The 27233-nt window shown below is 38.2% G+C and overlaps 2 long non-coding RNA genes and 2 pseudogenes across 2 annotated transcripts; 2 read left to right on the top strand and 2 right to left on the bottom strand.

The window, feature by feature from the left end:
• Positions 1–10175: 10175 nt before the first annotated feature.
• LOC148733540 (uncharacterized) lies at positions 10176–11605 on the bottom strand. The gene is made up of 3 exons (XR_015999972.1): positions 11491–11605; positions 10631–10717; positions 10176–10422 (listed from the first exon to the last, which is right to left on the bottom strand). It is a non-coding gene; the product is annotated as an uncharacterized LOC148733540 (long non-coding RNA).
• A 7732-nt stretch (positions 11606–19337) lies between these two features.
• Positions 19338–20172, top strand: LOC148733539 (uncharacterized; annotated as a pseudogene).
• Positions 20173–20218: 46 nt separating this feature from the next.
• LOC148733538 (uncharacterized) lies at positions 20219–21987 on the top strand (annotated as a pseudogene).
• A 1252-nt stretch (positions 21988–23239) lies between these two features.
• On the bottom strand, positions 23240–24357 carry LOC111328309 (uncharacterized). The gene is made up of 3 exons (XR_015999975.1): positions 24131–24357; positions 23692–23775; positions 23240–23486 (listed from the first exon to the last, which is right to left on the bottom strand). It is a non-coding gene; the product is annotated as an uncharacterized LOC111328309 (long non-coding RNA).
• Positions 24358–27233: the final 2876 nt, after the last annotated feature.

The following is a 27233-nucleotide window of genomic DNA, read 5'->3' as shown; positions in this document are numbered from 1 at the left end:
AGGTAACCTGCGAACCCATATGAAGTTCTCACAAAAGGAGATGTAATGAATGGTGATACGGTGTGCGCGGACCACAATTCACAGATCAATATTCCAAATACATTAGAGACGATTACGTGAATGATTTAAGACTACAACACACAGTTTTTGAGTAACAACACAAACTGAAGTGATTTCTGCAATGTCGTCTTTTAGTTTCGACATCCTCATCGGTTCTCTGTAAACACCTTGAACTGCCAGTAGTACATCACCCACTACTCGAAACATAGAGACCTAGCTAGCGGCCATGAACAAAACAAAAGTAAAATAAAAGAGATGAAATTTTAAAATAATATTTGGATCGTAGGTGTAGGAAATACTAAAGATATAGTAACAAGTTGCATTATTTAAAGCACCAATGAGGCGTGTGTATGAAATTTATATCATAATGGGTGGCCTAAGATTTCGGAAAAACTTGCGGATAGGTCAATTCTGTCAGTTTCGTCGTTAACCAAATTGTGTTCTTTGCTCAGGCAAAACAGTCGACAAGAAATTATGATGGGAGTCGATTCCGTTTAATTTCAATTATACTAATACTAATATAGTGTTTCTGAGCGCTTGCGGCCTAAGGCTGAATTACGGGTGTAGTTTAAGGTTGAGAACAGAAGTCAGCATATCAGTCTTCGTCTTATCTTCGTTTATTTTTTCAATCAGTTTCACACGAACGCAGTCTTAAATTTGGTTTAATTCGTTACTTTCTATTTAACAAATGGTGAACACCACACCGTACACTATTGAGTTATGGATGCACGCGGGAGGTTGCTAAGCACGAAAGAAGCGTAAGAGTCACTCGAGGCGATAGCCGAGAGCGACTCTAGCTTCTTGAGTGCTTAGCAAACCTCCCAAGTGCGTCCATAACTCAATAGTGTACGCTGTGGTGTTTACCATTTGTTTTATAACATAACATTAACACACTGTAGCTAGAGTTCCTTTTTATTTAACAAATCTTACGTGACCAGAAAAAAACAAGCGCGCGCGGAAAAATAGTCTTTGCATTTGCTCAGGTCAGCAGCGTAAACCCATGGGCAAATGGGGGACGCTAAATTGACCAATCAGCGCGCGCTCTTAACTTTGGTTATGTTATAAAACTCGATACGCTGATTGTGACTTTTCCATGCAGTTTCAATTTCGTCTGAAAATTTTTCCTAACAGCATTTATGCGGACAGGTTTTGTGTGTGTGCAGTGCTCGAATTTGTCCAAGCATTAGGAAAACAAGATATGTTCGAGGTTGCCCCAGTTCTCACTGTGATGTACAAGAGGTGAGTTTTAAGTTTTACATTGCACGGTTCATCTAACTGGTCAGTCTGCTCTTTTTGAGTCAGCGTGTAAGTCGGTATCAACTCAACGCAAAGCCGCTGATTAGAAAACAGGTTCTTTCCCCTTTTGGTTAATTTTAAATATCATATTATTAATTTATCCTGAAGGCATCAATTATCATCTTATATGACTTTTAATAGATTGAGGTGTCCCTTCAGGTTCTGCTCGTTTTATGAACACGGCAAAAAAAGTAGCGTTCACCGAACGGAAAACAAAAGTTGAATTCACGGAAAACGTGGCAATTTACTAACGTTTACCCGTGTTTTGCCTGCGGAAAATCCGACGTTTTCTGTGCGTTTTCGCATGGGTGAATCCCAGTATTCGTTCCATTATTCGGTAATTTTCCTTCGCAGTAAATTCAGGTAGACAATTCATTTTCCGGCATTAACCAGTTGAACCTTGCTAATTATTATGAACATCAGTGTTCAGAGTTAAAAGTATTCACATATCCATTTCATGAGTATGAGTTAGGAGTCTAAGTTAAGATTGGAAGTTTGAGTTTGTGTTCACCTAGTTTCCTTGTGGTTAGCTTTCATTTGTTGATAAGAATTACACTATGGGTGATCAACTGGGAATATGCTACCCTGTGGTGTGGGCTTTTCTTTTCTTTTCCTTTTTCTTTTTTCCATCCTCAATCATGAAATTTGTGACTTTTCAGGTCCCTTCCATTCTTTCCAACTCGATGTTTTAACAAGAACTTAAAATTTTAACTAGAGATCAAAATTTCACTTCTAACTCAAACTGGAATTTTTTTAACTCAAACTATCAAATGATCCAACCAGCTCAAATGATTGAATTGCCTCAATAAACCAATCAGTCAATTAAAGCTAAATGGCCCAACCAGCTCAATTGCCTCAAATGACCCAAGGAGCTCAAATGACTGAATTGCCTCAAATGACCAAACCAGCTCAAATGACTGAATTGTCTCAAATAACCAAACCAGCTTAAATGACTGAGTTGCCTCAAATGACCAAACCAGTTCAAATGACTGAATTGCCTCAAATGACCAAACCACCTCAAATGACTGGGTTGCCTCAAATGACCAAACCAGCTCAAATGACTGAATTGCCTCAAATGACCAAACCAGCTCAAATGACTGAATTGCCTCAAATGACCAAACCAGCTCAAATGACTGAATTGCCTCAAATGACCAAACCGGTTCAAATGACTGAATTGTCTCAAATGATCCAGCCAGCTAAAATTACTGAATTGCCTCAAAGGACCAGATTGGTTCCAGTGATCTGTTTCAGAGGACTCAATCATTTCAAAGGACATTTACTTTCTGAAACAGCAGAACCTAACATGTGGCCATCGGCGAAAATGACCCAATAAGTGCAAGTGACCCAGGTGCCTGAAATGACCCAATCTACTTCATGACCCAATAAGCTTAATTTCTTTAAACGACCCAAATGACTGAATTTCCTCAAATCACCCAATCATGGTCAATAATCTGAGGAGCCCCGGTTCAAATCCGCCCCGTCTGCGGATTTGGACACCCAACAAAACCTAGTGAAAACATCGTTCCTTACATTCATGGGCGAAAGCGCTGAAGGTTAAGGTCTAGGGCTTAGGGCTAGGGTTTAGGATTAGGGTAAGGATTGGGGTTAGGGCTATATGATACAAACAACGCTTAAAGGGAAGTTTGGTAGGAAAGTTTAAATTTGCGAAGGGGTGTTTACATCTGTTGGCGGACTTGCACCGGAGGGTTTAAATCCGCGAGGGGACCAAATCCGCTATGCACAAGAAAACGAGCTCTACTTTAGCGTTTCCCTTTGAGTAAGAAAACAATAGACGAAGGTCATGTTTTCTTGACGTTAACCGTTAGTAATTCTGTGTGAAAACGCTTGGAAATTGCAGTGCTCTTGTCCTTACGAAAACTACAAAAGCTACAGGAAAACAAATGAATAAAGGCTGATAGTTTCTAAAGAAACTGTTTGGGGCTGCGTCGGTGGGGGTAACGAAATATTACAGGGAAACAATGCAAGCTGTTTACAAGTGTTTGATAGAGCATGAAAGCAAGAGACGAACAACAATGATCTTTATTGCTTAAACACGGTCATGAAAAATTCTGAGAGAACAGCATCGTTCGCTTGCTCGGGAAAATTAGAGAAAGACTTTTGGTTGAACAAGCTATACACTAGCGTTTTAATGGGGCAGGAAAAAAATCGACGAAGATCATGTTTTTATGCTATTAGTAATTCTCTAGGAATACGCTTGGAAAATGCAGTAATCGTACGCTCGGGAAAACTAGAGGAAACGTTCAGGAAGTCAAGCTAGCGCTAGCGTTTTAATGGAGCAGGAAAACAATCGGCGAACTTCTTGTTTTTATGGCATTTACTGTTCGCAATTCTGCAGGTAAACGCTCGAAAAACTCAGCATTCGCGCGCTTGGGAAAATTATAGAAAAACGTTTAGGAAAACGAGCTAGACACTAGCGTTTTCGTGGAGCAGGAAAACAATTGACAAACATCATGTTTTCATGGCATTCACCGTTGGTTATTTTGTGGGAAAACGCTTGGAAAATGCTGCGTTCGAGCGCACGGGAAAACCATAGTAAAATGTTCAAGAAAACAAGCTATACATTAGCGTTTTCGTAGAACAGGAAAACAATCGACAAACATCCAGTTTTCATGGCATTCACCGTTGGTTATTTTGTGGGAAAACGCTTGGTAAATGCTGCGTTCGCGCGCACGGGAAAACTGTAGAAAAATGTTCAGGAGAACAGGCTAATGATTGGAGTTTTCCTGGTGCTGGATAACTTGAGATGAACTTCATGTTTTTCCGGAGTTTTACTAAGGGTGGGCAGTAAATTTGCCGTAGTTTTCAGATATCGGAAAACGTTAGTTTAATGTTGAATTTCTCAGACATTCACCATTTCGTAAAATTAACAGTGAACGACGGTTTTTTTGCCGTGGAATAATAGGGAAAATTAAAAGGCAAAGAGGCTTTCACCCTTTTGTGCAACTTGAGGAGTATCCAGTGTGTGTTAGGTCAGCGGGCTCACCATCAATTGCCGCTGCTTTCTCTGAATCTTTAAAGCACATCAAATAAAACATAACTCAATTTCAGTGACCTAAAGAGAGAGAAAAAGTCACACTTAAGCTCCAAGAAAACTAAGGTTACCAAGTAATCGTACATTTGAAGCTAGCAGCTAAGACTACTTAAATCATTCTGAACTCGCAGCACACAATTATGGCATCCACCCTTATTTCAAAGCCCACTCACTGGTTAAATAGCCGATAAGGGGTAACTTTTCTTTATCAAATTCGGTTTTCTCTAAGCTTATTACGGCTTTGTTCTAGCGCCTTCATCAAAAATGAATAAACAACGAATTAACGATCTAACCCTAATTAGCCAGACTTGAATTTCCCTCCGGGATCTCGCTCTCCGTAACAGAATCTTCGTTATTGATTGCGGAGCCTTCGCTTACCATGGCAGAATCATCACTTGTTTCGACCGAGTCTTCTGCATACACGGCGAAAGCCCCCTCTTTATCGCTTTTCTCAGCATATTTAATGAATTACGTCCGATAAGTTCTACAGAAAGTCCAAAAATAAGACCAATGTATGCAACAAAGACCAGTAATTGTACGAACAGCGTCACGTCCATGTTAAAAAGGGGTAAAATCATGTCTTGTATCTTTGCAGGAGACTTTTTAGGATTTGTTTTTACCACAAGCTTTGAAATTTATGCAGAAACAAGTTTTTCTAAAACTTGGCAGCCGCCATGATGCATATTTCATATTGAACACGAACCGGAGGGGATGCACTCTTTTCAGTTATTTAGAAAAGAGGGTTGGGTTTCCTACCCTGAGTTTCCAATACTTTTTTACCTCTTTCGAAGAACTATTGAAAAATTCGCCTCATGTTTCATTTAACAGTACTTTTCCTGCACTAAGAACTAATTTTTGTGTACGTATAGTAAATCATCGCAGCACTGTACTCAAACATCTTGTTGCACAAAAACTAAAAGCGGGAAAAGTGTTTACAATACAATACATTTTTCCTTTTGTGACATTATTTATCTACGTCAGCTGCAGTTTTCCTATTTGTTTTCTAAACTGCAGCTATTGAAATTACTTTCCTTATAAACCTTTCGCCTGAAAATGTCAAACGTTTTTGAGGCGCTTTAGCTAGGTATCTATAGGCATCCCCACTTCCCTCGACGAAAGGCGAGAGAGTAATATTTGAGAGCCCCAATGAGATTTCTCAACAAAGTGCTATTAGGCCGTCTTATCTTTGAAGAGATTTTCGTTTACTTCTAACATTTGCTTTTTGCAATTTTCATGGCTTCGATCGAATAAGCGGTTCATTGCTGTCAGTGCCCCCCTAAAAGTTCCCAGAAAAGTGATTTTTTTTCTTTGCAAGTATATCTTCAAAAGGTACTAGCAGCTAAATTTTTGAATATTTATTTACTGAAATGGAAATTTTTAATACCCTCTTTAAATCATTAAAGGAGGTAGTTTGGAAAATAAAGAATGCTGGAATTCGGAACTGGAATACTCGGAATACCCGGAATGACAAAAAAATAATAAATTTTAAAAAGATAAAAGTAAATTAATAAATAAATAAGAATATTGATGATTAAGAATTAACGGTAAATTTACAACTTAATTAAATAATTTAACACGAAATTTTTCTCTGAGGGTCCCAGAAAAAAAACACTTACCGGCACTGTTCATGGAGATACCGTATTAGAATTTAAAAAAATTCTGCGTCAGGCCAGTAGCTCATACAGCCTAAGCGACGAAATATTTGTACTCTCCCTTCCCCCTGAATGGGATGCTAGTCGGTCACATGGTTACTCCCCGTCTTAAATTCGCCTCCGCCCATTTACACTCCTGTGGGATGTCTACGTCTAGGGCGCCATGACCATTAGGCCGCCACGCTTTTCCAACCGGAACCATTGCAGAAGATTAAACAAATGCAATATTTCCAATTAGTTTAATAATTTAATTGTAAAAAGCTCCGACCCATTACAATTGAATACTCTACCTTAAAAGATTATTAACCACACATTGGGAGCCATCAAATTAGCTACCATTAAGACCAGTAGTCTACAGTTCATATTGAGAGATCGTCCGTTACTCGACATCTTTTCGCGTTTATTATATATACCTTGAATATATACCTTTGAATATAAACCTTGTACTGATGGATTATTCTAAACAAGGTTTATATTCAAAGTTATATATTCAAGGTATTTACAATAAACGCGAAAAGGTGTTGAGCAACTGACAATCTCTTAATTTTAAATGTAGACGGCTGGTCTTAATTGTGGCTGCTTTAATAGTTCCCAATGTTGGTTAATAATTATTTAAGGTAGAGTATTATTTTTTAATAGTTTGGAGCTTTTTACAATTGAACTATCAAACTAATTGGAAATATTTCATTTGTTTAGTCTTCTGCAATGGTTCCGGCTGGAAAAGCGTGGCGGCCTAATGGTAATGGCGCCCTAGACATCCTACAGGTGTGTAAATGGGTGGAGGCGAATTTAAAGCGGGGAGAATATGTGGTGGATTAGCATCCCATCCAGGGGAAAAGGAGAGTACAAATACTTCGTCGCCTAGGCTGTATAGGCTCCTGGCCTGACGCAGACTGTTTTTTTTTTAATTCTAATACGTGCATCTCCATGAATGGTGCCGGTAAGTGTTCTTTTTTTGGAACCCTCAAAGAAAAATTTCGTATTAAATTATTTAATTAAGGTGGCTCGTAACGGTTTTCATCTTTTTGATGGTTTGTAACTATGATGGAATACAACAGAAAGACTGACCAAGGCCAGTTGAACAATTTTACGGGGTTGAATTACATAATCATTGGTTATCCAAAAATAAGTGTCATTTCGTCACTAGCAGTTTCCATGGCGTCGCTTTCATGGGCTTATTTAGACGCATTTTTTAGCTTGTGGAATAAATAATTCGAAAACTAACCCGGTGACCCCCTGATTTTTTTCAGTGATTGCTTTTGGCACTTGAAAAGTAAAAATGCGCAAAGATTTTTAAAAAATTCTACGGAGCAGAATTTCAGAAAATCTACAAAAAGGGCAACTTTCACACATCGCAAATTTCCTTCGGTAGAATTTTCTATTTTTTTTTCTGATGATTCCTTTCGACGTTATTATCATATTGGAACAATAAAAAGAAGGGGTCACCGGACTTGTTTTTATGCAATAGCTTTCGTGAGTTTAGCAATTTCCACGCGCGTTCTCGCGTATTTAAAAATCTGGATTCTATAAGATCAACATTTGCTCATGATCTGTTTTAGCTACCGCTGACAATTGCGTGTGCTCGCGCGAGCACCTACGATCTGATCGATGTTTACAGACGTTTACTGCTAAGAAAATCATTACACAGCCGTCAAAGACAGCCTCCCGAGCTCATCTTAAAAATCCTACACATGACTTCTAGCTATATCATATTATTTTCCTTGAAGTTTCAAAGTCTTCTTCCACTTCAGGTAGATTATCCTTCACTTGAGTTCTTCTTTTTTCGCCGTCGCAAGATTTCATATCGGTTGAATATTTCTTTTAAATGTGAAGTGAAGCAACCTTTACTTCTCCAAAAATCGTCTTCGTTATCTTAGTTTCTATCTCCTGCATTCACAGTGGCCGCTCAACAAATCAAATACAAGCTCTTAGGTAAACTTCTCACAAAAGTAGAAAAAATTCCACGCGCCGCCATAAGAGTGACCTGTTCCCCGCGCGAGGAAACTGGTACGAGCCATCTTAAGTTGTGAATTTACCATCAATTTTTAATCATCAATATTCTTATTTATTTATTAATTTACTTTTATTATTTTTAAATCTATTCCGGGAACTCCGGGTATTCCGGGTATTCCAAATATTCCGGTTCCGGTTCCGGTTCCGAATTCCGGCATTCAATATTTTCCAAACTACCATTAAAGCAGGCCACACTTAAATCGTAACTGCTGGGTAGTTTCTGGTTTCACTTTTACCTCAGATCTACCTTTGTTCCGTGGTTTATATTCAAAATTAAATACGAATTTCAAATGTGAATTTTGCAATATCGTATAATTCCAATGACAAATCGCTTCACTATTGATGGAGATGAAAGACGAACAAGATAAGGGCCTGCGATATTATTGCGAATGTTTTCTTCTTGTTCATTAGGTTCAGTCATGCTTAGTCACTTGATTAGAATTAATCTGCGACGGAAAAAATGAGAAAAAGTTCATTCTTGTTTGTCTTTCGATTTTAGTTCCCCCACTAGCGCTTAATTTTTCAATTCTGTTCTTTCTCTTTGTGTCGATGTCTTCTCTCGCGCAATACGATACCATAGAGAACCATTATGAAAGCTGACGTGTCTAAAGCTGGACGCTGGTTGACGAAAGCCAGTCTTTTCCGTCCGTCTGCTCTTTTGAAGGGACAGACACCCTGGGATCGAGGTCGCGGGGCTTTAGCAGACTGGTGTATGTTTTCCATTTTGATTCCACTGGCCGGGAGGTTATGAAGCATAGAAAGATAGGATAAAAACCATGGGAGGAGGTATTTAACAAAGTAGACCTATCTTCTAATAAAATAAAAAATTGGCCAAAACGCTCAAATTACAAGGCACCAGCAAGCGGGCACCAGATCAATGTACACCGATAGCAGCTAATTGCCGGGACACGTTACCATTTGGAACGCGATTATAGTGATATCTAAAGCTAACCGCCTCCCGGTTAGCTCAATTGGTTAGAGTACCGGATTGTGTTGCGCGGGCGGTTCGAGGTCTAAAATAACTGAGGAGAATTTGCTACCTTTCTATAACATCAAGAAATGGATATATATTCTAGTGTTCTCGGATAAGGACGAATAAACCGTAGGCCCCGTCTCCTGAAGGGTTAGGGGTAGGAGACGTTAATTTCCCACGCACGAGATTACTGTGTGGTGGATGTCCTCCCCTGGGATGGGATGGGCGAGAATGAAGGTGAGATCGTTGCATGGACTGAAGCGGCTGCCAGAGGCGCCTGATAATACTGACGTCCGATCTCTCAATCTTATCATGGGATTGTAACTAAACAAGTCTGTTGTTTAGGGTGCTTAAGACTTTCTCGATTTTCTCTCTCTCTCTCTCTCTCTCTCTCTCTCTCTCTCTCTCTCTCTCTCTCTCTCTCTCTCTCTCTCTCTCTCTCTCTCACTCTTTCGCTCCTGTCGATTCGTGTGAAATTCGTGTAAAATTCCCCGCAGCAGGTGATCACTTCCCCTTTATGAATGGTTAGGTGTTGACAGTTCTAATACATACCAGGCATCTGTTCTCGTAAGTCTTGGCAAAGATGGCCGACAGCATCGAATCTATCAACATTTGAGCATGTAAAAAAACTACCGGCAGCAGTGAAAGAAATTATATAAAAAAAGGTTTGAGCTTACTCCAACCTACTAACATTCTGCAAAACTCTAGCTATATAGCTCAAACTGATAGGGATGTGTTGCTCTTCTTGGATTCTTAAAAATAAGGACTAATTGTAAATTGTGAATAAAAATGTACTGTGCATTACAGGGGCAATAACTCAATGTTTAACTAAACATTGATATAAAGGCGTCGAGATGAACCCGTTCACTCTAAAGATCTGATTAGTAATTCTCCTTACTGTCTGCTGTGCAATTCTTGGGATGTTAGTTTGGAGAAATTGGTATTGGGTCAACTGATCATTCACTAATTGACCTTTTCTTTAATTCTCATCCGTTGTTTGCTTGATATTCCATTGATGTCACGTGTCGCGGTGTCTCATGGGAGTTGAAGGGTGAAGGAGTATTCTCACTACCATGTTCACGTTATTAAAATGTTAGGGCTCAACTTCAAAAGCAGCGAATAGCACAAGTTTATCATATGGACCACAGCTTTTATTTAATTTAAGCAGTTCAATTTCGCTAAAATACAATATTGATGATAGCGGTACAACCATCTACATCTCAGTTTTTTTTTTATTTAAGAATAACATTTGTTGTAACTTTGATTTTGCTTAGTAAGTATTCAATAAGGGAAACTTATTTCATTTGGTCCATTTTACATCCCAGCTCGCGGGCCTGTAAGCAGATGCCTCTCCGATACTGCCGCTCACGTTGTGCCTAAAGATTTCATAAACAGGATTTTAAAATTTACCATCAAGTTTATTCGTAAAAGCAAATATAGTAAACAAGACCGTTAAACTCTGACAGATACTTGGAGTCAAATGAATCAAAAGCACTGTGACTTGCCCCTTCAATTCAAATATTGAATGACTTAGCTGACATCAACAAGGCAAACCGAACAGATAAATTAAAAACCTGCACTAACCTCCTCCAAGCGTCTGCGGATATTCCTCCTTAACATTTCTAAATTTTCAGCCCCTCCTTCATCTCTAAAATTTTTCAGACGCCGTTCCTAGAAGAGTTTATAACGGCTTTTAGTAAGAAAAATTCAGTTCGAGGAGTAACTGAATACTCCGAGTGAGTACACCGATTAACGACACTTGCAAACAGTAAAAGCTGAACCTCTGGAATTATTTATGAATGAATTAAAAAAAAACACATACAATCGAAAGATTCGAGCTTATTCTGACATGACTGAATTTATAGGTACGGTGATTCTATGCTCTCTGATATGTGATCCTAACTGGGAATTTTCCTCAGTTTTAAAAGGAAAAAAAAGTCCCACTCCCAATCGAACCACTTGGATAATTCAACTGACATCAATAAGGAAAACTTTAGAACCATTTTGTGGAAAAAAAAAATTAAACATTTTAAATGGATCAAAAAGGGAAAGATATTAGTACTAATTCTTGTATTTCTAACAACAACAAACATATGAAACATATGACTGAACTGCGGTTATGAGACTTATATAAGAACGATCCTTCGCAGTAAAGCACTATTTGAGCAATAGTGGAAATCAGACCTGAAAAAAATTTCAGGCCTGTACGGGATTCGAACCACTGACCTCTGCGATACATCTACGGGTTTATATCGAATTAATTTGATGGCCTGCTCCCAGTTGGCTTGTTAGCTCAATTGGTAGAGCGCTGCACTAGTATCGCAGAGGTCAGTGGTTCGAATCCCGTACAGGCCTGAAATTTTTTCAGGTCTGATTTCCACTATTGCTCAAATAGTGCTTTACTGCGAAGGATCGTTCTTATATAAGTCTTGTATTTCTGTTACCTTGCCGCAGTTCCCCGCCTCCGTACATACTTTATTAGCCATATGGCCCTCGACCAACGAGGAAGAAAGGAAAAGTGCAAAAAAACAAAGCGCTATAGTTTTCATCTTGCTAACACGAGCTTCAGCGCATGAAAAACTCTGGTATATATAAGTGCAGTAGACAACCCAAGATGTGTGCAGCTGTAGTTAAGCGCTCTTTCAGCTCAGCTTGGAGAAAACTAACTGCTTCCTCTGTCATCACGCCTCAGAAAAACGCATTAGTCAAAATGTGCCACTTATTTTTTGATAACGAGATTTTAATCAAATTGTTCAGTATGCCTTATTGCCGGACGTCGGTTAACTTATCCAAACATTTGCAGGCTATTTTCTTCGCTGCGTAGACTGAAGTAAATATTTTTTAAAGGCAAAAATGAGAAAATAAACCTAGACCAATCAAGAGTTACGCATCGAATGGGTAAGGTCTTTAATAAAACAGCAGTTGGGATCCGCCCAAGCTGACCGGCTGGATCATGATAATCTCTTGTTTACCTGTATTTTACTATGAAACTTGAAGTGTAAATAAATATGTTTCAGAGGCAGCGGTGCGCTTTGAGACGCGGGATGGAGCGGGGGGGGGGGGGTGGGGGTTGAGAGTGGGAGGCTTACCCTTCACCCACCCATGCCCATACCCCTTCTCAAATTTTCCAAATTGACTTTCGCATTGCTCGTTGGAAAAAGCAAACCTCTTTGCAATCTTAATAGTGTCCGTAATCGAGTTTTGACTTACTTTTATTTTTTCCGGAACACTCTAAAATCTTCCAGCTTCACCTTCAATTGGGCCCCAAAGACAAAAATGAAATCATGCCTACTTTCCTAGACACGCTGTCAGTCTAGTGGAGAATTGATGGGGTTGATAGGTATTTCGAGCACAGGACTGAGCTGTTCAAAAAAAGTTCTACAAAATATTATTTCGCTAGGCGCGATGCTGATGAAATTATTTGTGAAAAGATCACAAGATCAGATATTCTGCCAATTTTAAGCCGCGCCAGCAAATTTTTTCGGTATCAAATCGTAAGGAGCTGGACCCCCAGATTTTTGTTTATGGGGACTTGGACCCGCTCCCCCCGCCTCCTGCTCCGCCGCTAATGTCGTTTATACTAACAACATCGCTGACGACATTTTATAAGTACAAATGAAAACGTATAAACTTAACTGCCCTTCTCGTAGGATTTTGTCGCTTCCCGAAAAACAACGCCATGAAGGGTTTTAGCTCCTGACTTGTACACTTCCGTATATGGCAAGTTATCACAGACTTGATACGAGGGTACTTTAGAGATGTCCTGCTCAGAAAATATTTTTCGTTTCTTTCTCTTTCGATCAAATTTAATTTCACGAGAGGGTTACGAAACTGATTTAGGTTTGTTTAGCCACCTCTTGTGACAGAATCGGCTGAAGATCAGCAGGAATGCTGTAGGATACCTCCTTCGAACACAGCTGTAGAGTTTTTTTCATTTCGGTTTATTTTCTAAGTTAAGGCTCCTTTTGTAGAAGGAACGTCTTAAGGAATCAAACCTTGATCAAACTTAAAAATGATGTTTAGAAAAAAATACCTCCGCTTTTTTAAAAGTCAAGTGCGGAAGCGAACCATGAAGTTTAGGACCAATTATTTAAAATTGTAGCTTTACTTGTTATATCACTGAATAGAAAGAGTTTATGAATAGAACTCTTCCCGCTCAACTTTGAAAAAGTTAATCAATTTCCAAGTCACCAGTGAAAGTCCTCCCCTCATCAATATGTCCATACAAGCTCTCAAAGGTTATTAATAATATGGTTGTCTTATAAAAGAAATGTGCATTTTACAGATCATTAGTATGTATTTATTTGCACTCATCAAGAGGGTAACTTGTATTAAAACAGCAACAACATCTGTTCTATCTTTTTTTCTTTGTTTGCTTTCCTCCTCCGGTTCTTCTTCCGGTTTGAAAGCCTCAAGTGACATTTTCGCCTAACAAATACTCTCAGATCAGCATAATGTGTGATATTTTATTTTATCATTTTTTCCCATTATTCTCTCTATTTAACCATCACAGTTTTACTTTGATTTAACCATCACAGTTTTGTTTGCTTTCGAATTGGTTCGCCAGTTTTCCTGGAGTCATTATTTGGGTCAGCGGTCAGCGGTCAGCTAAGATGGCGACAAAGTTTCTCAATCCACTGATTTTACTTGTTTTAGCTATTTTTTATGCACAGAAACCTCATCATTTCTCCGAAAATACTCGTGAATCATCCAACCTCAACTTGGTTGTTACTTTGGGAAGAAAAAACTCGTTGCACCTGGGATATGAAGCATTCTACCAGCGAATTAATTCCAAGATATCACTGAATTCGTCAACATCTTCGAACTCTGGGCTATTATTGCTCTCTATTTTACTCTTAAGCGGTGATATTCAGCCTAATCCTGGACCAAACTGGAGATATCCATGTGGGGCTTGTACTAAACCAGTAAAAGTCAACCAGAAAGGAGTGCAATGCGATGTATGTGACAATTGAGATGCAATGAATATATGAAGTTCATATATTTTGAACTGCGGTATTAGATACGTATGATGCACGATCCTCGCAGTAGATAGCGCTATTTATGCAATAGCGAAAATCAGACCTGAAAAAATAATCAGGCCTGTACGGGAATCGAGCCACTGACCTCTGCGATACTAGTGCAGCGCTCTACCAATTGAGCTAACAAGCCAACTGGGAGAATCCCTAGCATCATCCTCGACACCGCAGTCAAACCTATCAAAAAGTCATCGACGTCTTGTTGGAAACAAACTTCGAGTTTTATCAATTAATACTTGTAGTCTTCGAAGTACCTCAAAACGTCTTGAACTTCATATATTCATTGTATCTCATTTATCACTTTCACGGGTTTATTACGAATCAACTTAACGGCCTGCTCCCAGTAGGCTTGTTAGCTCAATTGGTAGAGCGCTGCACTAGTATCGCAGAGGTCAGTGGTTCGAGTCCCGTACAGGCCTGATTTTTTTCAGATTTTCGCTATTGCATAAATAGCGCTATCTACTACGAGGATCGTGCATCATACGTATGTGACAATTGGTATCATACTAAATGCTGTTCGATGGGCGATGAAACTTACAACACTGTAGCAAATACATCGTAGTTTGGCTCTGCGTTAACTGTGACCAGCCAAGTTATTCTGAGCCTGAATTATCGCTTGACTTGTCCTTATATAATTCTTTCTCCACTCTGGGCTCAGAGTCTCTATCTTCAAGCCAATCTGAATCCCTAGCATCATCCTCGACACCGCAGTGGTCAAACCTATCAAAAAGTCATCGACGTCTTATTGGAAACAAACTTCGAGTTTTATCAATTAGTGCTTGTAGTCTTCGAAGTACCTCAAAACGTCTTGAATTCCAGAATATTATTGATCAATATAAACCATCAATCATTAATGTCAATGAAACACATCTTGACGATTCTATCTACTCAAATGAAATTATTGATAAGGGGTATACGATCTTCAGAAAAGACAGGAACATGCATGGTGGAGGAGTACTATCAGCTTTTTCATCTGATCTAATAGTCTCCCAAGAGCATGAATTATCTGACAATTATCAAGGGGTCTCGTCCAAATTGGAAATTGCTGGTATGAAGCCCCTCTATATTGGCTCAATTCATCGACCATCGGATTCAGATATCAACTCATTGGAGGCATTAGATTATGCTTGACTGGTGATTTCAACTTGCCTGGTATTTCGTGGTCTGATGATAATTATCTCATACAATCCAGCTCATCATATGATCTTAAGGTAAGCAACAAGTTGTTGGACACTATCAACGATCACTCTTTGACTCAGCATGTTAAGAAGTCCACAAAGGGTGACAATATCCTTGATTTAGTCTTTTCCACTAATCCAGATATGATATCTAACGTCAAAATTGAATGTGGAATGAGTGACCATGACATTGTTGTCTTTCACGTAAAATTGAAGTCAGCGCTCATAAAAAAAAGCCAAGAAGAGTCTTCAAGTTTAAAAAAGGGAACATGTCAGCAGTCAGAAATGACTTGAAGAAACATCTTGACGAATATCTTGTGTCTAAAGCCACTTCTAAGACGATAACTGAAAATTACCAATTTTTTAAGGACATAGTTAACGACACTATCAAAAAGCATATTCCACAAAAGACTCTCGGTAGTAGATGGAATCTGCCCTGGATAACTAATACTATTAGACGACTTATCAGGAAGAAAAAGATGCTATACAATAAAGCTAAGAGATCTGGGAATACTTTTGATTGGAAAAATTTTAAAGATCTCAGGAAACTTATCAAGAAAAAACTTGCTGATGCACATGATGATAATGTTTCTGAGCTTCTGTCATTTACTGAGGAACCCTCAGGTAAACCAAAAGCTACAAAACGTTTCTGGTCCTAAACAAGATCAAAAAAATCACATGATATTGGAGTCGCACCCCTTAAAGATAATGGATCTGATGTGACTGACAGTCTTGGGAAGGCTAACCTACTAAGTAATCAATTTAAGTCTGTCTTTACACAGGAACAAATTGATAATATACCATCACTTGGCCCTAGCCCTTATTCAGACATTCCACCTTCTGTGTTTGATTTATCAGGCATAATCAAACTACAGGCCAATATCAATCCTAACAAAGCTAATGGTCCTGACCTTATCCCGTGCCGGGTTTTAAAAGAAGCGGTTGTTGAAATTGCACCTTTTCTCCAATTTCTCTACACCCAATCTGTAGCTACTGGTTAACTGCCCGCTGACTGGCTGAACGCAAATATCACTCCTGTTTTCAGAAAAGGTGATAAACATCAACCTGCCAACTACGAACCATGATATGCATGATACTTCTCCTTGTTTGTTATATTTGATCCTTTAAATGGGTTTTTTAATACTAAAACCACGTCTTAACAAACAGCGGTATAGAGGAGTCATTTTGTTTGGAGTTGTGTGCTGTTTGCTGACTTAGGTTGGCCGTCCAGTTACGAAGCACGATCTTGGTTCTTCAGTCGCCCTCGCCTTCAGAATTGTTTAAAATAGCGATAGTTATCCAGACAAAGCAGGAGATTAGTTCTGTAAGATAATTTTCCAGTGAGTCTGAAGACTGGTTGGATTTTTAAGTGTTATTAGCATGAAGTGATACAGGTAATTATTGTGTTGTGAAAATATTCATACACTCACTTTGCGCCGACGTGCGGTGCCTTTTCATTTTGGTAATTATTCGCTTGGATGAGAATTTTACCTTTATAGACTCATTTTTCGCCATTCGACCCTTCTGATTTTCTGTGCCTTTAAGAACGGGTGTCCGTAATCAAAATATGAAAACATTGGTTCATTTCATATACTTGCAGTTTTATCAACAAGTTATCTCATGAACAGGCATACCAAACGTACTAAAGACACGTAATAGAGATCTACTATCAACTTCTGTCAATAAAGGCTTAATTCAAGATAAATTATAAATGGACCGATCATGTTGGACGGTCTCAAATATTGCATATTTTTAGCGCCCTCAATCAATCGCCTATGTAACTATCTTTGTCGAGCCTTAGCGCAGCAAACAATTCACAATTTCTTCGATTTCCACTTCCTTTGTAAACGTCACTAAACAAGCGTTATTCTGTTGCAACAACAGCTACTTTAATTTTCCAAACAGCAAATTGTTTTACACGAAAGCATTTTCAATGAAACCCACTTTATTATTGTTATTATTGTTTTTATAACTCAGTCATTTGAAACTTTTACAGGCACATGTATGTTTACTTGAAGTATATTCCACTATCTCAATAATAATAATAATAATAATAACAATAATAATAAAGGTCTTTATTAAGAATTATTGTGCAAACAGACGTGCAACAATTAACATGAATAGAACGAATAAGGAAAATGAAAAGGTATTAATTACTATTGAAAAGACATCTATTAATAAAAACTGATTGAAAACGGCTTGTCTGAACCTTAGGCAAAATATAATTATGCGACCTAGTTCTCAACTGCAGTGTTCTCTTGGGAGGTAAGAGATCGCTCAACGCAGTGTTGGTGGAAGAGATCCTGCATGTGCATTGCATTAATTTATGCAAATAATCAACTACTCTTCTTCCATTCATTTTTTTTAAGATTAGCTTTGCTTTGCTTAACATACACATCACATGCTCTGCCACTGTAAGGATAATTATGATCCCCATCAGCAATATTACATGTCCCTACAGAACATTGTTATGAAACATTCCTATTTGACTTTTAGCCATTTTCTTTCCCTGAGGTGGCAAAATGTATGTATATTGCCGAAATTAGTTAAGAATTTCTTATTGACTACAACTAGTGTAGCCATACCAGTGCTCCCCTCCCCAGTAATAAGTTGGGAAAAGGACATTTGTATGGTGCTATCATTGTTTACGCTTGGGAATATCCCATCCCTGATTTTTATTTGACAGGATGAGCACAGCAGTATACAGGCTAATTACGAGCTTTTGGTTACTCCTCATGACTTAGTGTTAACTGGGAATTGACAGCTGACTTAATCTAATCAATTTTCTCCTGAACATTTTTAACAAACAACTTTGACTTCAGAAATACTTCTGATAATTTCCCTCTGACATTTGTAATTTGGAAGATTAATCATCATAATCATTATGTTCTTTCCACCTCCATAAACACCCAACTTAAGTTCTTTGTTTATAATTCAGGCAGCTTCTGAATATAAGAAATCAAGTTTAGAAGATAGTTGATTCATTCAAGGCTGTTGCAATATGAGAAAAGACAATACAGTGCTTTATTCACATAAATCGATTAAATTATATTATTATAATTATTTTCCCTTACAGTACTTTTGTTTTTTAAACATTTGTTTTTTTAAAAATTTGTTTTCTAGTAGTACCAAGATGGTAATGTTACTTTGTGAATCAGGGAGCTATATAAACCAGAAGTATTCTGTTAGCTTACTACAATTTATGTTGCAGATGGCAGTAAGTTAGTAAAGAAAGAAAAGAAAAAGCAAAAAGAAAGAAATAAAATGATTAGTGAGGGAAGAGCGGCATAAAAAAAGACATATTACAAATTATTCATAATTGTGATGGGAAACAAATACTTGTTAGGAAAGTAAAATTATTGCTCAGAAAAAAAAATACAGCTTAGAATAAAAAAAAATTACAAACTAAGGTGGAAAGTGAAAACTTAATTTATTACCATTACAATGGACATTTTGTACTTCAACATACCTCGGTTTATCCTTCCTCTAGTTGAGCCAATTTTTGTATTTTTGGGGGCTTCAGTCCTATACATGTTACAGTCATAGGTTTTTGGCCAACTATGATACATACAAAAACGAATGGGGATAGGGTGTCCGTGCTACACGGGCATGTTTTGTCTTCTTGGCGAATCTGACCGGAATGCCGTTGACATGCCGATTTATACGGTTCAAGCCACTGCTTTACAAACCTGATGGTGCAGCGTCCTCGGATCAAGGCTTCAGCCATTCAAAAACCGTCTCATTTTTAGTCTTAGTGCTTATGCTCTTCTATAAACAAAACTTAGTCGCCACAGAGCCGCCAGCGAAAAACAACAATTTCATATCGTGTGCAACTTCAGTTCGGCTTTGGCAAATTATATAATTGAGCTTGAGAACTATCCAAACGGTGAACGGAGTTTCAAAGCTAAGTTTACAGTATTCTTTCTAAGTTTAGCCTTTTTACGCTGTCGATTTAACTCACGGCGAAAACATGGTAAAAGTTAATGACATTTTATGGTTTCGTTGAGGTGTCCGCTGACCAATAAAATACTGTATCTTGCCTTAAAAAACGTATTTCCGCGGTGTCTCATTGAGTCGACTCTGGACGCTAGTCAACTCCAACTTAATCTTTCTACAATTGAACAATGGGCAAAAAATGGCTCATGCAATTTAACCCCAACAAATGTTTTGTTATGAGAGTTACCAGGAAATCTCATCCAATAATTTTCGATTACAAGCTAATGGGTCATACTTTGGAGTCTGCGTCACACTATCCATACCTTGGGGTGGAATTGTCAAGTTCACCAGACTGGAGTCATCATATTGATACGAAGACTATTAAGGCAAACAGAACTTTGGGTTTTTTAAAAAGGAATCTTGGAAAATGTCCTGAATCTATCAAAGAACTGTCACATAAATCCTTATTTCGACCGCATCTCGAATATGCAAGCACAGTCTGGGACCTCTGGAAGGACAAACGCGTAAATCAAATTGAAGCTGTTCAAAGGAGATCTGCACGTTTTGTGAAAAATTGTTGGGAGCGTAAACCAGGGACTGTATCAAATCTTCTAAATGATTTGGACTGGCCTCCATTACAGAAAAGAAGAAAGTCTGCACGTTTAACCATGTTCTACAAGATTCTCCATGGCGAAGTCCAGATGGAACTCCCATTTTATATCAAGAGCAAAACCGTCAATTAAGATCATATCATAAGGATAAATTCATAGAAATAAAACCGAACACTGAAACGTATAAGAATTCATTTTATTGTAGAACAATGAAAGACTGGAACTGCTTACCAAATAGTGTTTTAGGAATTGATAAATTAATTAATTTTAAAGATACAATTAGAGGAATTTAACCTTTAACATATGTATATATATATATATATATATATATATATATATATATATTATTTATCTTTACATTTTTTAATCTCATTTTGTTAATTATTATTGTTATTTTATGTCTTGCGTGATGGGCCCCCTTTGCAAGACTAACAAATGTAGATGTAATAAATGTAGATGTAGAAGTTCTCACTGGTATCTTTTCATGAAGTTAATTCTTTATCTATCGTGTTTGCAATTAAACTGAGCTTCTTGCAAGTTGACAGTTCGTATCCACAAAAAGCTTATCTATGGAAATAACACATGGCAGCAGTGTTCAGCTTTGCAAGGAGTTCCAGTTTATTCCAAAGAGCAAAACGGAGTAGTGACTTCCTATAAGACAACAGACAACACCTATACAGCCCTATGTTAAGTCAAAGCTTAACAAGTGTAATATTTGCGCACAGTTGACCAGGTTTCAGCGCCTTCGGGAGTAAATCGGAGAGTCAGGGAGATGGCTTTAGCATCGGCGTCAAGTATGTGTTCAAACGTTGATCCTACAAGAGCTCTCTCTCATATTTCACAGCGTCCTTTTCAGTTTTCCTTACAATTTTAACCATTCCTGGAAACTTTCTCGTCTGATTGGCCATCATAAATGATCCTTTCAGAAACTTGAAAACACCATTTAACTATTTCCTGATGCGTCTGGCGGCGACAGATTTGGTTGTGGGAACGATTATGGATCCCGTTTCAGTTGCTTTTGAAACCAGCGAAGCGCTTCAACTTGACTTCTTAAATAGCAAAATCGCGCGCATTCTATACTTCATCTTATGCACGGCGTCTATTTTAACACTCATGGCACTTACTGTGGATAGATATATGGCCATATCGTCGCCAGTGAAGTACAAAAACAATGGTTACCTCCAAGTGGGCTATTGCAACATCCATACCATTTAGGTGTTTAGGTGGCAGCGCTGGAGTTTTGAAAGTCTTGAATTGCATTATCCGATGATCTAGTTTTTAATAATACTTAATATACTACAACAGGGATCGAGATATTGGCGAAAGAGGAGAGCAGAGGAGGGGACGGAATCTGATGAACAGGAGAACCAGAAAAATCTTGTCAACACAAAGAAGGACAGCAAGGCAACCTAAGCATTAGTGATTGTGCTTCTTATATTTTTTGCTTCGTTTACGCCAGTCTGTGCTATGATTCATGTGTTAAATTTTTGCTCTGGTTGTAGCTGTGTGTTGATCCACTGGTTGCGGGATTTACAACTCTTAACTGTGTTGTGTAATTCTAGTATTAACCCTTATCTATACGCATGGAGGCTTCCTCAGTTCAAAAGAGCCTTCTACAAATTTCTTTATCTCAGGACACGTGCTAAGATAAGTGACATTACTACAACAACAGTTCACGCCACTGGCAAGCAAGAAACAAGCCAAATAGCTAAAACTCTTAGCGGAGAAGACGTAAATATTTCACCCGTTTAAAGAACTTAACAATCATAAACACGCTCTCAAAGAATGAGTGTCGTTTCGTAGTTGTATCCCAGCGTATATTTTTGGCAATCTTTAAACAGATAATTTTATTAGAAATAAGTTTTAATAAGTCCAAAAGAGATCAATTTGTTAACTTTCAATGCATTTTTTTTTTTTTTTTTGATGTTGTGAAAATAAAATGTTTAATGGGATTTCGTAAACTCTTCGTCTCAGAAATCAATTACCATTACCATTTAGAAAGGACCATCGAACTGAGTGATGTATTTTTTTCCGGGCCAGATTTTACACGATAAAGCAAGCCGTTAGATTTTTTTCTTCATTTTATCTGCAAAGATTAAATGAAGTAGGAAGCGTGTCAACCCATATGCAGTCTACCGCACAAAGACGAACAAGAAAAGGGCCAGCAATATTATTGCGAATGCTTAGTGACGCTTAGTCGCTCGATTAAAATTAATCTGCAAGGGAAAAATGAGAAAATAACGGTTGCAGCGGAAACGGCTCATTCTTGTTCGTCTTTCGAGTTAATGCCTCCGCGAGGACTTAATTTTTTAATTTTTTCTTTCTTTTTTTGCCGATGTCCCTTCACTCGATCAGCACGATACTAAAGAAAACCATCATGAAAGCTAATGCGTGTAAAGCTGGACACCGGTTGACGTGAGCCAGTCTGGAAAAGCCACTCGGTCCTGCACTCGCACAGCTTTTTCGACGCTTTGTCCAAATTCTAACGGCGGGCCTTTCGACCTCGTACCCAGGGCGCTTTTCCACCCGTCCTCTCAACGAGAGGAGGTTGCTGGGCTTTAGCAGACTGGTGCATGTTTTTCATTTTTATACCACTGGCTGAGAGGTTGGAAGCATAGAAAGATAGGATTAAAAACTTTAGGAGGAGGTATTTATCTAAGCAGACCTGTCCTCTGTTCAAATAAAAAAATGGCCAACACGCACAAATTGTAGGGCACCAGCAAGCGGGCACTAACTTAACATACACCAAAAGCGGCTGATTGCCGGGACGTGTTGCCATTTGGAACGAGACTCGTGCGATATCGTTCGTTCGATGGTATCGATTCGTGTGAAATTCGTGTAACAGGTGATGACTTCTCCTTTATGCATGGTTAGATGTTGACAGCTCTGATACATGCCAGCCATCAGTCCTCGCAAGCTGACAAAGATGGCCGACAGCTACTGAAACTGTCACATTTGAGCATGCAAGAAAACTACCGGCTGCTGGGAAAGAAATTATATAATAAATTTTGAGCTAACTCCAGCCTAATAACATTCTGAAGAACTCTAGCTATATAGCTAAAACTGATAGGGATGTGTTGGTCTTCTAGGATTCTTAAAAATAACCACCAATTGTAAATTTTGAATAAAATGTAGTGCGCATTACAGGGACAATAACTCAATTTTTTACTAAACATCAATATAAAGGCCTCGAGATGAACCCGTTCACTCTAAAGATCTCATTAGTAATTCTCCTTACTATCTTCGGTGCAGTTCTTAGGATGTTAGTTTGGAGAAATTGGTATTGGGTCAACTGATAATCCGCTGTTCGCTTGATATTAATTATATTGATGTCGCGTGTCGCGGTCACTCATGGGAGTTGAAAGAATTTTTTCACCACCATGTCCACCTGAAATGTTTGGGCTCAACTTCAAAAGTAGCGAATAGCACATGTTTATCATATGGACCACAGCCTTTATTCAAACAGTTTAATTTCATTAAAATACAATAGTGATGATAGCGTTATATAAAAAGACATCTACATCTCAATTTCATCATTTAAGAATAACATTTTGCAGTAACTTTGAGTTAGCTTAGTGAATCTTCCATTTGGGGAAACTTATTTCCGTTGGTCCATTTTACATCCCAGCTAGCGGGCCTGTAAACAGATGCCTATCCCGTACTGCCGCTCACGTTGTGCCTAAAGGTTTCGTAAACATGATTTTAAAATTTACCATCAACTTTATTCGAAAAAATAAACATAAAAACAAGACCGCCAAGCTCTGACAGATAGTTGAAAGAATGAAAATTAAAGTACCGTGACTTTCTCCTTCAATTAAACACTGAATAACTTAACTAATATCAACAGGGCAAACCGAACAGATAAATTAAAAACCTGCTCTAACCTCCTCCAAGCATCTGCGGATTTTCGTCCTTAACATTTCTAAATTATCAGCCACTCCTTCGTCTCTAAACTTGGGAGTAGGTTCCTTATAGAATTTAAAACGGCTTTTAGTAAGAAAAATTCAGTTCGAGAAATAAATGAATATTTCGAGTGAATAGACCGATTAACGACAATGTAAATGTAAAAACTGGACCACTTGGATCATTCAAGATTCCAGCTCATTTTGACATGACTAAATGGTTGAGGTATTTCTAAGCTCACTGGCATGTGATCCTTACCGGACATTCTCCGTTTGAAAGGAAAAAAATTGTCACTGATTTCTAATCAAGCCCCTTGAATGATTTAAATGAAATCAAGAATGCAAACTGAAAAAATTGAAAACCGCACATAAAAAAAAAAACTATATATGAAACATTTTGAGTGGATAAAAGGGTAAAAACATTTCTAAGCTTATTGGTGTCCTCTTGCTACCGTGCAGCCACACTCCGGACAGAGGTTAAATTTCATGCCGCCCTCGACTAGCAACGAACAAAGAAACAGTGCAAAAATACAAAGCGCTATAGTCTTCATCTTGCTTAAGCAAACTTCAGTGCATGAAAAATTCTGGTATACAAAGGTGCAATAGACAACCCAAGATGGCTGCAGCTGTAGTGAAGCGTGTTTTTTGCGCAGCGCGGAAAAAATTAATTTCTTCCTCAGTCAGTCATCGTGCATCACGAAAACGAGTCAGTCAAAATGTACAACTGACAGTATTTTGATAACAGGATTTTAAATCAATTTGTCCAGTTTGCCTTTTTGCCGGACGTCAGTTAAATTATCCAGAAAAGTGCAAAATATTTTTATCGCTGCTTGAACTGAGTAGACTGAAATAAATATTTTGCGAAGGCAAAAATGAGAAAACAACCCGGCTCCGCCGCCCATGCCTTTTATACTAACAACACCGCTGACGAAATTTTCTAAGTACAAATGAAAACTTACAAACTTGATTGCCCAAAAGATAAAACCGAGAAGGGTTTTAGATACCCACCTGCACACTTCCGTATATTTCAAGTTATCTTAAGCTATTGTCAAAGAATATTGTTGCTGACATTATACGGGGGTAATTTAAAGGCGTCGCGCTTAAAAAAGATTTTTCTTCTCTTTCGATCAAAATTAAGGGTTACGGAACAATTTTGGGTTCGTTTCGATGCTTCTCGTGACCGACTTGGTTGAAGATCAGCAGGAATGCTGTTGGATACCTTCTTCGAAACACAGCTGTCGGGCCTTTTTTTCATTTTGCTTTATCTTCTAAGCTTAGGCTCCTGCTGTAGAAGGGAACTTCCAAAATAATCAAACTTTATTTAAACTTAGAGATGATGTTTAGTGAAAAAAGCCGCCGTTATCTTTTAAGTCAAGCGCGGAAGCGAACCGTGCAGTTTCATTCTGGCATTTCTTGTTATATCACTAGGACATTAACTTTTAATACCACTTCAAAGGAGTGATTGTTTTCCATAACAGTTAAGTTTTATGGAAAATATAGATCCTCAGATAGATAAAATTAATCTTTCCTGCTAATGTGAAAGTGCGAGTTCCCGATGGAGTCAATCCACCCGTGTTGATTCCCTCACTTTTTTCCCTTACGCTCACTTACATTTTAACTCTGAAATGTTAACAAAAATAATATGGTGTGGATAGATCGTGTATGTCATAATTTTCACCCATCACATGAATAATTTACTGAGCATTAAATATCTTGTTATTCTTTCTTCCCTTTTTCATTTTGATTTTATCATTTTTTTTTTTACTCAGCAAAATCGACTGCTTTGCACGATAATAAGTACTACCAGTTGTTGTTTTTTTTTTTTGGGAACAAACTTCAACTCTGAACGGCTTTCATTTAAATAGGCGCAGTTCGAGTTGGCATCTTTCAATGGAGTTCTATCCTCCTCTTGTACAAATGAAAACACCTTGACTTTAGAAATTATCAAAAAGATTTTAGATGGGAATTACACTTAATGAAATAAACAGTGTTCAGCTATCTCAAACGATTCTATACCACGGCCGAATGTATTTGGTTGGAGCATGAGTTATCGTTCAATATTTTTACGAGGGACTTCTCAAAGAAGCTTATTCAAAGTAACTGTCTACATTCACCGACAAAGGAAAATAAAAAAATTTTGAATAAATATTATTATGATGGTGATTAATTCCTTTTGTGCTATCTCTAGAGAAGTGAAAAAAGAATTAAATAAAGCAAGAACTCGATTACCCTAAGAAGTGTTGAAATCTAATGTGAGCACGAGGATAAAAGGTTGTGTCTTAACTACCTAGAAATAGAAGAAAAACCGCCACTCGACATTCTGCTGCTAGCACCTGGATACGCTAATGTGGAAAACTGTCCGGATATACACATTTTGATTAATTACAATTGACTCGTTTCTTCCGCGACGCAGAGTCTCTTTTTCATGAAAGTGTCAGCTATCAATTACAGATCAACAGGTTAAAGCTTCCGTTATACGAACTCTACATTGCGAGGCAAACGATTAAATATTCTTTATTTTAATTTATAGCCAGGGCCCTCTAACCACGACGAATAAAATCAGTCTACATATAATGCTTTATTTAGCGTCTCACTTTATCATTTTTTACTGCAACTTGGAGCATGAGTTTTCACTGAAATTTAACGCAGTATCATTATGCCGATACACCACCTGGAGCCCACACAAGCGGCGTGTCTGGTCGAGATATTGGCGAAAGAGGAGAGCAGAGGAGGGGACGGAATCAGATGAACAGGAGAACCAGAAAAATCTTGTCAATACAAAGAAGGACAGCAAGGCAGCAAAAGCGATCATAGCACAGACTGGCGTAAACAAAGCAAAATATATAAGGAGCACAATCACTAATGCTTTAGGGGCCCAATTGAAGGTGAAACTGGAAGATTTTAGAGTGTTCCGGAAAAAATAAAAGTAAGTCAAAACTCAATTACGGACACTATTAAGATTGCAAAGAGGTTTGCTTTTTCCAGCGAGCAATGCAAAAGTCAATTTGGAAAATTTGAGAAGGGGTATGGGCATGGGTGGGTGAAAGGTAAGCCTCCCACTCTCCTCCCCCCCCCCCCTTCCCCCGTGTCTCAAAACGCACCACCGCCTCTGAAACATATTTTTTTTCACTTCAAGTTTCATAGTAAAATACAGGTAAACAAGAGATTATAATGATCCAGCCGGCCAGCTTGGGTGGACCCCAACTGTTGTTTCATTGAAGACCTTACTTGTTCGATGCGTAACTCTTGATTGGTCTAAGTTTATTTTCTCATATTTGCCTTTAAAAAGTATTTACTTCAGTCTACGCAGCGAAGAAAATAGTCTGTACATTTTTTGGATAAGTTAACTGACGTCCAGCAATAAGGCATACCGAACAATTCGATTTAAATCCCGTTATCAAAAAATTGTGGCACATTTTGACTAATGCGTTTTTCTGAGGCGTGAGACTGAGGAAATAATTAGTTTTTTCTGAGCTGAGCTGAAAAAGCGCTTTACTACAGCTGCACACATCTTGGGTTGTCTA

This window comes from Stylophora pistillata, chromosome 4 (genome assembly GCF_964205215.1).
Source record: "Stylophora pistillata chromosome 4, jaStyPist1.2, whole genome shotgun sequence".
NCBI classification, from domain to species: Eukaryota; Metazoa; Cnidaria; class Anthozoa; order Scleractinia; family Pocilloporidae; genus Stylophora; species Stylophora pistillata.
The sequence above is the reverse complement of the archived record's forward strand: the minus strand, read 5'-3'. Positions and strand labels throughout refer to the sequence as shown.